Source organism: Pistacia vera, unplaced genomic scaffold (assembly GCF_008641045.1).
Source record: "Pistacia vera cultivar Batoury unplaced genomic scaffold, PisVer_v2 Contig23, whole genome shotgun sequence".
NCBI lineage: Eukaryota > Viridiplantae > Streptophyta > Magnoliopsida > Sapindales > Anacardiaceae > Pistacia > Pistacia vera.
In genome coordinates, this window is record NW_022196035.1 from 304,359 (window position 1) to 317,775 (window position 13,417).

The following is a 13,417-nucleotide window of genomic DNA, read 5'->3' on the forward strand; positions in this document are numbered from 1 at the left end:
TGCTTTAGATTTTAACTGAAAACCGCCGCGCATTCATTTTTTCCTGAACTGACAACTTTACTCTCCTACTTTTCCCTTTTATATTTTTTTAAAATTTTGAGTAGGATTAATCATCTAAAAATATATATTTTTTAATCTTAATTATATATTTAAAAACTTTAATATCTGAAAATATTTTTAACATAATATTTAAAAAATATTTTTAAATAAATAATATTTAAAATCTATTTTTTAAATTGAAAATTATAAACTCTATTCAAGTAAGTTGTACTAAATCGATTTTTAAATTACGGATAAAGTTTATGTTAATAGGGGAAAGTACTTATTCTAAATAGATGTATCAAATCACTTATACGCCTATCCAATGATCAAATACAACAGTATTTATAATTGGAAATTTTATTTTCTACTCAATGACCATACAATGGTTTTAAGAAATTAGCTCATATTTTTATAAGTTACAAAATGCAATTTGACACATGATATGAAAATTTCAACTAAGATAACACGTTATTTTCTAAGAAATTTGAGATACAAAAAATTCGAGGTTGGGGCTTGGGTCGGAGGAGATAGTTATCTTGACAAGATCGAGACCCAATCCTAGAAATTACTAACCTTGCACATTAAACTAATACGGGCTTTCCTCGTGAGCAATGTTATTTAAGCCTACTAAATTTCTTCAGTTTAATATATAATTTAAATGAAGACCATCTAGGGTGTCACCAAATTCATAGACCTGAAAAAATATCATGATCCTAGTACTTGTGTCTTTGGTGCCGAGGTTTTTGTTGTCAAAAGTATTTCAAAAGGGGAGTGCTTATCAATGATAAAAGAACCTGCTGCATTTCACCATGTGTGGACAATTTACAAATTATCGACTTTACGGGACTCAAGTTATGAGCCCGACACATTTGGAGACTATGACTGGTACATATTTCCTTCTGATATGCAATGGAATTTTATTTGTGTTTGTTATATAAACCATTGCCTGAGTTGATTAGGTTTTAATTATAATACAGGAGAATAAAGCTCTACCCTAAAGGAATTGCAGAAGGGAAAGGCTATAGTATTTCATTTTTTGCATCCCTTGCCAAGTCAATCTTGTGGTGCCATATTTTCTTGTTCAGGTTGTTCCATCGATAGCCATTGCATTTGTGTGACATATGAGGTGGTGAAAGACACTTTAGGGTTTGAAATAAGAATATCAGGCTGAAGTATGTGCAACTATGTGATGTTTGTTGAACAAGTGGTGCTATTTTTGTAGGCAAGGGGACATAGAGAGGGTATTTTATTTTTATTTATTTTCCTATTTGCTTGAATATTTTGTTGAGTTTCATGGCATGAATTTCCTAGCGTAATTCCATGGAACGAAATCCATTAGCATCAATTCATGGTCTTTTCTTTTAATCATAACCACAAACATCATAACAGTTTTTGTGTGCTTCACTGAAATATATAAGATTCATTCATATTTGGGGATTTGCTTACAATGCCTTTCACCGGAGCACAATGTTCATTTGAAGAATTTGTCTATATGACTACAAGCTTCATTGTTTTGTTGGTCTGGTCCTTGGATTCGGAGAAAATCTCCATAGTTTGCAATACAGCGCTCCTCCATATATAAGTCAGCAAATGTAGAATATACAATTGAACTTTCATAAATACCAAATTTTCAGTTTGATTTTGTTCTTCTTCTTTTCTTTGGTGGTGTTGCTGTTTTGGTGATTAATGTTCATGCTTACTGTTGCAGTGTAAAAGTCCCTATAGCTTTTTTCTTAAATGGTCAACTTTAAAAATGATCACGCTTGTCTCAATTATCTCATCATCCTATAATCAACTGACGTTACTACATAAGCATTACTTCAGTTGAAGGTCCAAATATAATACCTTCAATGTTGCCTCACATCTCGCCTAAACGTGACAAAAATCTTTAATAAGTTTTCCTCAGAGTCTTTCAATAAATTTATTTCATCAAACAATATATCTCTTTAACTACTACAAATAGTAACTATTAAAGGGAAAACAAATGGCCCGAATTGAGCACGACCAGTTTTACCTGAAGTATAACAAAATAGCAAGCATATATAAACCGGGAAAAAACGTACTAAACCAAATCATTCTAGCTAAAGTATTCTGAGAATTTAGCAACATTTCATCACTCTGCTCCATCAATCCAAGCACAGTAACTTCTGCTTCAATGATGCAAGTGTCATCCACCAAAAACCCTGTTTTGGATCCTTGAGTTCATGCAACGTAAGACTGGCTACAACCCCAATTTAGGTTTGAGCAGCGAACAACTTTTTACTGCACGAAGATATATAAAAAAAAAAAAGCAGATAAGTGACTTTATGATCCTTCCAACCATAAGAACCAAGGCAAGAGATTAAGGCACTAATGCAATCTTTACATTGAAAATCCTCCCATGCCTGAACTTTCAACATGCGAACTAGAGTTGAGCGCCTAGTTGCTTACTTTTGATTATAGGTTTGTGAAGTGAGCGTCTAGATGCTCACTTTTTGTCCGCATTTTGAAAATTTCAAAACGTCCGCATTCAAAAATGAATAATCTTTTATTGCATTCAAAAGATTCCTATACGCCACTTCAATGTACAATCTTTAGTATGCATTTGACACAATTTCTCTCTTCACCCAAAAAGACTTACAATATCGAAAACTGGAAACACTAAATCTAAACTCTTGACTTGCAACCAAAGATTTAAAGCGTGATTAAGCAAATTTCATTTTTTTTTCTTAACAATAAATAACTTTTTGCTAAAATTATAGTGTCAGAACTCTTTAAGAAGTTGTATGGTAAGAATCTTAATCTCACATGTAATCCAATGTGCCTTCCTCCAATTTGATTTTTGACACGCAGAATGAATTTCACAAACAATTTAGTTATGCCATCAGGATAAATGACTTGGGCAGAGATATAAAATTGAAATGTTGTTGCCCTCAACTTCTGCAATTCCATTAGGGTAGAACAAAATTTTCCTGCATTATAATTAAAAATTAATCAACTCAGGGTGGTTCATATGGCAAAGAGAAAGAAAAGCCATTCTATATCAAAAGTGTATATGTACCAGTTGCAGTCTCCAAATGTATGGACTCATAACTTTCCTTGAGTAATTTGAAAATTTTTGATTTTCCAAAGATGGTAACATGTAGCAGTTTTTTTTATCATTGATAAGCACTCCCCTTTTGAACACATTTGACAACAAAAACCTCGGCACCAAAACACAAGTATCATCAATAAGGTATCCCTTCAGAGGGTCATGAAATGATTTCAGGTCTATGCATTTGGTGATACCCCATTTGGTCTTCATTGCGTGGTATCGCCCTACCCTACCATCTACATCACAACATTAATGTAGCTATAATTATGAAAGCATAACAAGTTGTAAATTTATCAACAGTACTGCCACATTGTTGACCCTTTTAAATCAATATAAACACTATAATATATAACTTTGATTGCATAGCAAATGAGAAAGATGATTTCAGCCAGTTTGCCCCAGCATTTTTCTCAAGACCTTGAAAGGGTTCCAAGAACTATACCAAAAAAAAAAAAAAACAAAAAAGAAACGACCCTCAAGCTATAAACAAAAGAAACCCTAATCCTTCCCCGATGAAGCCATAGAAACTTCCCAATTTCAATGAATAAAAAAGACTTCCTTAAACTTTTGAGGACATAAACCCTAAGAGATATCCAAACTTTATTTTATCCCACCAAGAGAAAACCTCTCTTTTCCACAAATATCTTCTAAATTTCTCCTATTCCTAGCCAACCACAAATCCAAAAAAAACTTCCATGATTAAAGCACAGACTATAACACACCAGCATTCCTTCTGCCTTCCATAGTTGCATGTCTTCCTATTAGAGCCAAATGACACCTAAAAGGTAATGCCTAGGAAGTTTAAACTCCTTAAAATTGTTTGCAAACAGCTAGAAATGACGAAACACAAAAAGAGTGTTAATATTCTCTTAGTCCTTTTTGCAAAAAATGAATCAATTCATATTTCAGGTCCTCTTCTTTGAAACGTTTAATTAGTGTGTGTGTGTGTGTGTGTTTTTTTTTTTTTTTTTTTTTTTTTTTTTTTAAAGCACAACTGTTAAGATCCTCACTTGGACTTTTAACTTTCGAATCACTCTAAAAGGTCTTCTCCTTAGAAACATACCATTAGGGAGTCAATAAGACTAAAAAAGCAAGATTTTGTTAAAAATTCCAACCTGTCAAAACCACACTCTTATAATCTCCAAGCAGCTAGCATTGTAAAATGCCAGATGTCGCAATCTTACAATCTCTAAATACAGTTAGGGTCACCAAGAATTTTCAGTATATAGCGTAACATGGCACAGTACGTTATTATAATTTTATATTGTCAAGGACATTACCTTGGAAACTATCATACTTGTCCTCAAGCTGATTGTAGATTAAAAAATTGAAAATCACTTTGACTTCCCATCCTGCAGGGAGAGAACTTGTCTCCATCATTCCAGGTAAACCGAGATATGATTTCCCAAGTTTTTGCTAAAGTCACCATTTGGGTAGATATGCAGTGTCCTGTAAAACCAGATCCCAATTGTACGTGAAGAAACGAAGATTGTATTATAATTCTACACTAAAATGACCTGATATCCTGAAACTTGACAATGGTCATAAACAACAGGTTGTTTACTATCTATTTTAGGGTCATATTATGCAAGGTAGATAGAAAAATAATGTGTACACTTCACATGTTTTACGAGATAATCATAAATGAGAAAATGTAAATAATGTCGCATCTTTGAATATACAGAAGCTATGGTAAAAAATTACCATTTGAAACCCCCTGCTTCAAATTGGCTCGTTTTGTTATCTCAATTGAGCTTTTAATAACGAGAAGGACTTGATTTTGAACAAGTAATACTAGGCAAAGCATCCCTTCCTGAAGAAGATCAAATAGGGGCACAATAACACAAGTAATTATATTTTTACACCTCCTACATTATGCTTTTATAAAACTCCAGAAATGCCTTAAGAGGAAGTATGTAGTTCAACTTATGAATTTAGTGAAAACTTAAATGAAATATTTTCAGCTCATACATCGATAAGCCATTAATGAACACCATACAGCTACTGAACCACTAGCGAGAAATGAAAGATGATTTTTATGGTACTGAAAGCTGAGAAATTTCCAAATAGAATCATCTATTGCTTTCACTTTTGTTTTTACACTAAAACATATTAACCCTATTTTTGTTACATCATAAAGGTATTGACCCTTTCTTTATCTTCTGATACGCAAAAATCTATCGTATTTTTTGTATCTTTCTTATTTAGTAATGCTATACTTATAAAGTTGGAATCCCAACTTTGAGAAACACTTAGATAAAGCAGTCTCACCACCGTAGCATGTGATGAGACCATTCATTAAACAAGGACATGTATTATTAGTTTCTCGAAACCACCCATCATGACGATGATCAATGAATGATGAGAGTTATTGAAGGATGTTAGTGAAAACAGAATGAAAAAGAAAATTTAGCATCTATGCGGCAACACATGCCACTAGATCATCCACAAAGTGAAGTGGTAAGACTATTCCGTTATATATTTTTTTCACCCGACTTTGGATCCCAACCAATGTAAGATGACACCACATCAATTCTAAAGTCATGGGTAAATCATGACGACTTTATCCTAATTAAAGAGGTATTGATACTTAATCAAGGATCTCAAGATAAATCCCAACTATGGATATACAGCACAACACTACTGTTATTAATTTAACTGCATTCTGGTAGTTAGTATTTGCATCTAAATCCATGGAGAAACTCAAAAAAATCTTCCATGTCATCAGTCTTGCTAAAAATACTTTGACTAAAATCCTTTAATCTATATACACGATAGAAATTTAAAAAAAAAAAAAAAAAATTAAAACTTTAAGCTTTAAATCAAATCCGACGAAATTGTATAAACGGATTTCAACCTAAGAACTCTGTACAACGTGATCTATTATAATCAGCCCAAGTGACTAAAATCCACACATACCTTTCACGATGACGACTTCAGCGGACTCCTGTCTTCATATTGGCGTTGAGAAGAAAACTGCTAATTTGAGGAGGTACAAAATCTAAATAAGCGTTTGGCTTTTCTGTTCTTCCTCTTCTCTTGCAATGCAAGGAATTAAAATACCATCTTTGTACAACCACGAAATGGGCTTCTACTTTGAGTGGCAAATGGCCAGTCCATGAACATACTCAAAAGTCTGATCTATAAACCCATGTAAATTTCTATTATTTTGATACACTTTATTTACAATTATCAATAAAGATGTATATTTTTCGGTGCCATGAACAATATTTGTTGGTTAATCGTATAAAGGGCATAATTTAAGATGATTCATTTTAAATTTAAAAGGCAGGTGTTTTGTGTGACCAGTACATAACTGCATATGCTCGAAAATTATCTTTATATTACTCTAATGAGGAATCATGACGGGTCTTCAAAATTTGAACAAGTAAAGGTTCTGTTGACATTTTTTGCATTAATACAACATAAAATCTCTAAGCATACACTCTTAATATTACCTCAAGTTCAAATCACTTCTTACACATCAAAGATGTAATGTTAACAACCTATCGATGTCCTCTGCATATTCACCTTCTATGTTTACAAAAATCATACTATAGTTCAGCTACAGTGAAGTAGCGTCGCGGTCGATGCTCCAACCATCGTCAAACTACTAAAGGATTGGCTTATACTCTAAGAAGGTTCAAACTAAGTCATTTTATGATATTCTGGTATGTTCTTGATATGACCCTATTCTTAATTTCTAGTTCAGGACCACCCCATGTGAACCAATTGCGCAAAGTGATGGTGCAAGCATTGAGCTTGAGTTGAATTCGCATCATTACTTAATGATTGCAATAAAACTATATTACATGTAATTTTTCATGTAATCATGTAACAATAATGTAACAATTTGAACAAAACCAATTTGAATTGAAGTATAACAAAGTAGCAGCATAAATGCATAATGGCCAAACCAAGATAAAAAGGGAAAGTAAAAAACAAACCAAATCCTTGTAGCTAAAGCATTTTGAGAAATTTAGGAACAGATTCATCACTCTGTTCTAAGCAATCTAATCATATTAACTTCGGCTTCAATGATGCAAGTGTCATCCACAAAGAAACCCTGTTTTGGATCCTTGAGTTTATGCAATGACATAAACTTTCTAGAACCCTATCCCTCATTTGGAACAAATAGCTGTTCGTCTGCAGAAAGGAAAAATAGAAACTATAAAGAAAAGCTCTAAGCCCTAAACTATTTGACGTGCAGCAAAGAATGAGTTTATGGATGATTAATATTTATTTATTTTTTTTTTTTTTGGTTTTTTACCCAACGATCAAAGAACTTTTGGTAAAAACATACTGTCATGAACTCTGATTGAAGAAGTTGAATGGTAGGGATTCTTAATCTCACGTTTAACTTCAATGTGCCTTCCTTCCATTTGAAAAACTATTGCGTTTCCCTTCTGCATTTCCATTAGGTTACAGCTTTATTCTCCTATATTGTGATAAAATCTAATCAACCCAGGCAGTGGTTCACATAACAAACAGAAATAAAATTTCATGACATATCAAAAGAAAATATGCACCAGTCATATAAATGGGTCAGGCTCATAACTTGTGTCCCTTAAATTCGATAATTTATAAACTGTCCACACATGGTCAAATGTAGCAGGTTCTTTGATCATTAATAAACACTTCCCTTTTAAAATACTTTTGACAATAAAAACCTCAGCGCCAAAGACACATGTATCATTGATAAAGTATCCATTCAGAGGATCATAAATTTTTTTACACAATTTGAACAGAGCTGGTTTGAATTGAAATATAGTAAAATAGCAACACAAATGCTTAAAGGGGAAAAAGTTTCCAAGTTCAACATATAAAGAGGGGTGTTAACAACAATTGCGAGTGCAAAAGTTGCTCAACTTCCTTTTGACATATGTCTCATTGCACAAAAATTATATCAAATTACAACGGAAGATGCATTAAGTGAAAGGTCAAAGCCCTCACGAGGGGCATTATCACCTGTCTTGTATAGACATACAATGTTATTGATCCAAATTTTCATTTGAAGTCTAAACAATTAGAGATCTTTTACTTCTTATATGATATGAACATATAAATGATGGTTATAGGTCATTAAATAACAATGCTCTCTTTCTCAACTCTCAAATTGTGGTTTTAAGAGTTGAGAACGATATTTTCAAAACCCATCAATCGATGAATCACAAATTCGTACCATAAAGCCTAATATCCCCACGATTAACAAAGAAAAAAAAATTAAAAAAATTACTTTTAAGTAAATCATTTCATAATCTACTATTAATCATGTGACAATTTGGTAGAAAATAAGATCCAACGTGGCATAATGTAATTGGTGGTAAAAGATGTTACAATGATCTTCCCCACATTAGATTAGCCTTATATAAGACTCACTTCTACTCTTTTCACTGAGAGTTGAAACACTGTATCTTTGGTTCACCACTTGGACTTGAAAGCTCTCCGCCTTGTCGCCGGTCACTGATCTTGTCGGCGCTTTATTACTGTCTGGCCTTCATTCTCTTCGATTAGTAATTTATTTTAATATTTCACTAATTTTATGTCATTTCTGATCAAAATTTGAACTCGTAGGTTTAAGTTAAACTTTATTTGATAATTACATTATGCATTATAGTAACAATTCTGATGGACTAGCATTTTGTAATGTTTATATATGGATATTTGATTTGAAAGTTTCCGAGAATTAAAAAAATAATAATAATTCTGAATTGGACTAGCATTTTGTTCTAAGTTTCAGGTCTTATCTCGAGTTTGTAATTGATTTCTATAAGATTCATTGTTCAGATACTTGCTTATACTTTTTGGAGTTTGATAATGATTTTCAGAGTGATTGATTTTTGGTTTTTTGATGTACCATTTCATCCAATTTAGCCATGTTTGAGTTTACATGTAAGGTTTTGTTCATGGTTTCTGATGCATGATTTTGGTCAGTTATGTAGTGAAGTTTTACTGAAACTTGGACTATTTTTGTTTGACTTCAGAGCAACTCCTGCTGTGTGGCTGTTTTAGCTGGACACGATGGACCAGGTACAGGGGAAAAAGCAGTTATTGTTTAGGTTATAGTTGTGGCTGTTTTGTAATCTATGTCTTATCTTGAACTGATTGTAATGTTGCTGAATTGCTAGTATGAGAAAGTTGAGAAGATTGGTGAAGGAACTTATGGTGTTGTGTACAAAGCTCGTGATCTCATCACCAATGAAACAATAGCCTTGAATTAAATCCGTTTAGAGCAGGAGGATGAGGTGTGCCTACTCATATAGTTGATTGTATGTATTCTCACTCATTACGGGATGTGAAATAATACATGGTGACCCTAAATTTTGCTTTGTTTCATAGCAGACGAAAAGAAATGGGTAGCCCTATATAAGACAAACTTGACTTTTAATTGGTGGTTTTTTAGTCACAAGTTGCAGGATGTAGTAGACAGTGAGAATCGTTTTTATATAGTTTTTGAGTATCTAGACTTGGATTTGAAGAAGCACATGGATTCATGCCCAGATTTTGCAGAGGACCCACGTTTAGTAAAAGTAAGTGATACAACTGTGCTATCTGGTCTATCCCTCCCAAAAAAAGGGAAAGAAAAGAAGAGTAAAAGAGAGTAAATTGTGTTCTCTGGAGTTCCATGTATTTTCTGCTTGAGGATTTGAGGTATTTCATCAGTAGGTTGGGAATTTGAACTAGCTAATTCAGAATATCCTAATGCTTTAAGGAATTTAATTAGTTAATAGTGCTTTTGATTTGTTATTTTCTTATGAATGTAAGTTCTACATATTATCCACAAAAGTTGTGCCCTCTATCTAGAAGAGGCCATGAATTTACCAGTTACATATACTTGTTCATTTTATTTTCTCTGTTCATAATTTTCAAGTTTATCAAGAAGAATTACAATGCTGTAGGATTAGATGTATACTGACCTATATTATCTCTTCCCAATAATTATCCTATATGTGTTATCACGGTTAGCAGTCCCTTATCTACTGGCTAGCCCACAATGATGGCTCTTAATTTACCTTGCCTGTACTATTAAAACGATTACCACAATAATATTGATTATATGTCATCACTGCAGACGTTCCTTTATCAAATTCTCCGTGGCATTGCATATTGCCATTCTCACAGGGTTCTTCATTGAGATTTGAAACCACAAAATTTGCTGATAGATCGTTGTACAAATGCATTAAAGCTTGCAGATTTTGGGCTGGTCAGAGCATTTGGTATACTTGTTAGGACATTTACACATGAGGTATCAATTAGCACTAGCTCTGTGTTTTAGTGGTAATTATGTCTTTTTGTTGTTTTATAGTGAGTAGGGATGTGCAAAAGAACCGGTCAGAACCGAAACTAGCAGTTACCTGGGGTTCCAGGTCTGGTTCCTACCCGAAACTAGCCCTCACAAGGTCGGTTTTGGTTCCTTATTGAGCAGACTGGGGTTAGATTAATTAATATTGACCAGTATCATCAAAAATCAAAATAAACATCTTAGATCAGCTATAGAATAATTAATATTAGCCAGTATCATCAAAAATAAAAATAAACATCTCAGATCAGTTATGGAATAATTTTTTCCTTCCTGCTATTTTTTTTAAAAGCCGGCACTGATCTTCTTTTGATAAATGCGAAAAAGAAGGAGAAGAAGGTTCTGTAATCAAATAACCCTAGATTCGCCACGGGTCAGCTAGCCTCCTCTGCAGGTAGCCATAGCCACCACAAAGCATCCCAAACCAACACCAACCCAAAAAGCAAACCCTCTTACGAGAACGCTGTATTTCAAGAAAAAAAAACCAAGTATTGTACACACGAACACACACACACACAAGTATCCAAGAAAAAAGAGAAAATGATTAATGCAGCTTGGTGTACACAGACACATACACACAGACGCTATTCTACTGGCAATCTAAAGCTTGTTGTGCTCAGCTCCATCCAACACAAAAAAACTTAACCGAACAATCGAGAAAGCTATTTTGGTAGTATTCAAATTATTGCTTTCTAATTGAAGCCCTTAAACTTATTACAAAAATTACCCTCTTATGTTTTCAAAATCATGTTTAAAGAAAATAAAAGAAAATGAATATTTGAATATTTTGCTATTACAAACCTAAACAATAAGACATTATTAATTTGTTGCAGAACAACTAAGTAGGTGAGCGGGAGGGGGAGAGGGCGAGACACTAGCTTTTGTGTCAAAAAGCGCTAGGGACAGGTATTTTAGAAGCCACCAAAGTGTGCATCATGAAGTCCCAAAGGACCACCAACCAATTCAGTGTAATAGTAAAATTTGATAACTAGTAGGCAGATTTAATTTACTTGCAGAAGTAAAATGTGACTTGGCTCATTAGAAGTAGCATAATTTAAAAGAAGAAAATGCCAGAAAATGGGTTTACCATCAATTCGGTGAACCAATGCCTTCAGCTTAAATAAACACAAGCCTCTGGATTCCTGGTTGAGCAAATGTGTGATGATCTTGCATACCATCAAGCAATTTTGATAGGGACCAATAGCAATCAGCCTCTATTTCAGATATTTTTTTCTGGTGGTAGATCTAAGATCGACGAATTATCCGCACTCCCTCCCAAATATTCCGAAATGAAAACAACAAGAGAGGGGGTAACAAGATCATTTATCCCCTGAACATACCTACTTGCAGGATGCCGAAAGCCTTGGAAAGAAACTAGAATTTGCACACATGACAAAAAGTTCTGATCTGCCAATAAAATGGTGCAAGGACACAGCAAGTGAAAAAAAATTTCCCACTAAATTATTCAGAATTAGAATTACCAATAACAAAAATTAGGAAGGCTATTAAGGAAATAGTAGGATAAACTACTGGCAAATAAGAATTGTAATGTGTATAATCTGGAAATTAAGCAGAATTATGGAAGGAGTTCTCAGGTCACTGTAATATATTGCATAACTAACAACTGCATAGAAAGGTGATCCATCTAGCAGTAGTTAGATGACAAATAAGAACAAGAACCATGTTTAGTTAGTCTAATAGTTGTCTCTACAAAACTTTTAAGTTTAATTTGCTCATCCTAAATTCAATGCCGAATTTGATTTTAGAAAAGTAGAACACCTATCAATTCTGGGTCATGCGCTTGCCACAACTGCTAGATTTTACATGAGCTGTTTTTAAAGTAGTTGTGGAGAGAAAACATACCACAGCTCCAATACATAATACTGCATGATATTTTCAAGACTTCCCCAGCCTTTCTGCAACAATACCGATTTCAAAACTACCAGGAACCCATACAATCTGAAGATTTTTCACAGTAAAGACTATAAATGAAAAGATACCTAAGATCACAAACCAAGTTTATAATCACACAAGAAATGCAAGCACGAAAGTATGTCTACGCAATGTATCAATCCAGAACACCCACTAATGGTTTAAAAAAACTGAAATAAAAGAGTATATGAAAAACAAATGAGGCAAAAATATAGTAAACCCATTAGAGCCACATACTCCCCTAAATATATACAATATATTTACTGTTAATAATAAATCTCTCTCAAAATTTGATGGAAGTTCTCCAAATTTCATCAAATTCCTCCCCATTTGGAAGAAGTTCTAGTATGTTTTCCAAATTACAAGTTACCATACAAAAGTAAACTTGGAATCGAGTGAATCAATTACAGTTATAATCTTAAAAAGAATTAGCTACATACATCAATATCTTCTTCTTTAACTGAATATTTTCTGAAAGTCTCCAAAGCTCCCTACAACAATGGCTTCGTCACAATCTCATTAAACCGCGCCACAACCTTAACAATTCACAAATACGAAAACAACCCAAATCCAAACCACCTTAAAAAAAAATTAAAAAATAAAAAAAAAAAAAAAAAAATCTTGACAACAAATGTTAAATTTCTCCAAAACCGCACCAGAGCAAAGCGGAGCCCCTCACTTCTAGTCAACGATCCAGTCAATTCTCTCACGGCTGCCGTTTCAACAACCGAGAAACGGTCCTTCCTCTCAAAAGCTACCTCGGTTCCAATTGCGAAGCCTGAAACTCAGTGAAACAAGTCAGTGAAAAAAGCCTTGACCCAGAAAGTCAAAAGGAGAAAAAAATGAAGAGAAGTGAAACCTGGGAGAGAAGGAGAGTGTGGGAAGGAGATTGAAGAGGATTTTTGTAAGCGAAAAACAAGCCTTGACCCATGAAGGTATTGAGGAGATGAAGCCAAAGATGGAGAGTGTTGGATTGGAGTCTTGAGATTCAAAGCCGTTTTTGTTGAAGTTTGAGAGGGAGGGAGAGAGTGATGAGTTTGATAAAGTATTTTTGAGTGAGAATTGAATTG

At 33.7% G+C, this 13,417-nt stretch overlaps 1 long non-coding RNA gene across 1 annotated transcript; it reads right to left on the bottom strand.

The window, feature by feature from the left end:
- Window positions 1-12,589: 12,589 nt before the first annotated feature.
- Window positions 12,590-13,417, bottom strand: LOC116131131. The gene is made up of 3 exons (XR_004128212.1): window positions 13,207-13,417; window positions 13,004-13,125; window positions 12,590-12,926 (listed from the first exon to the last, which is right to left on the bottom strand). It is a non-coding gene; the product is annotated as an uncharacterized LOC116131131 (long non-coding RNA).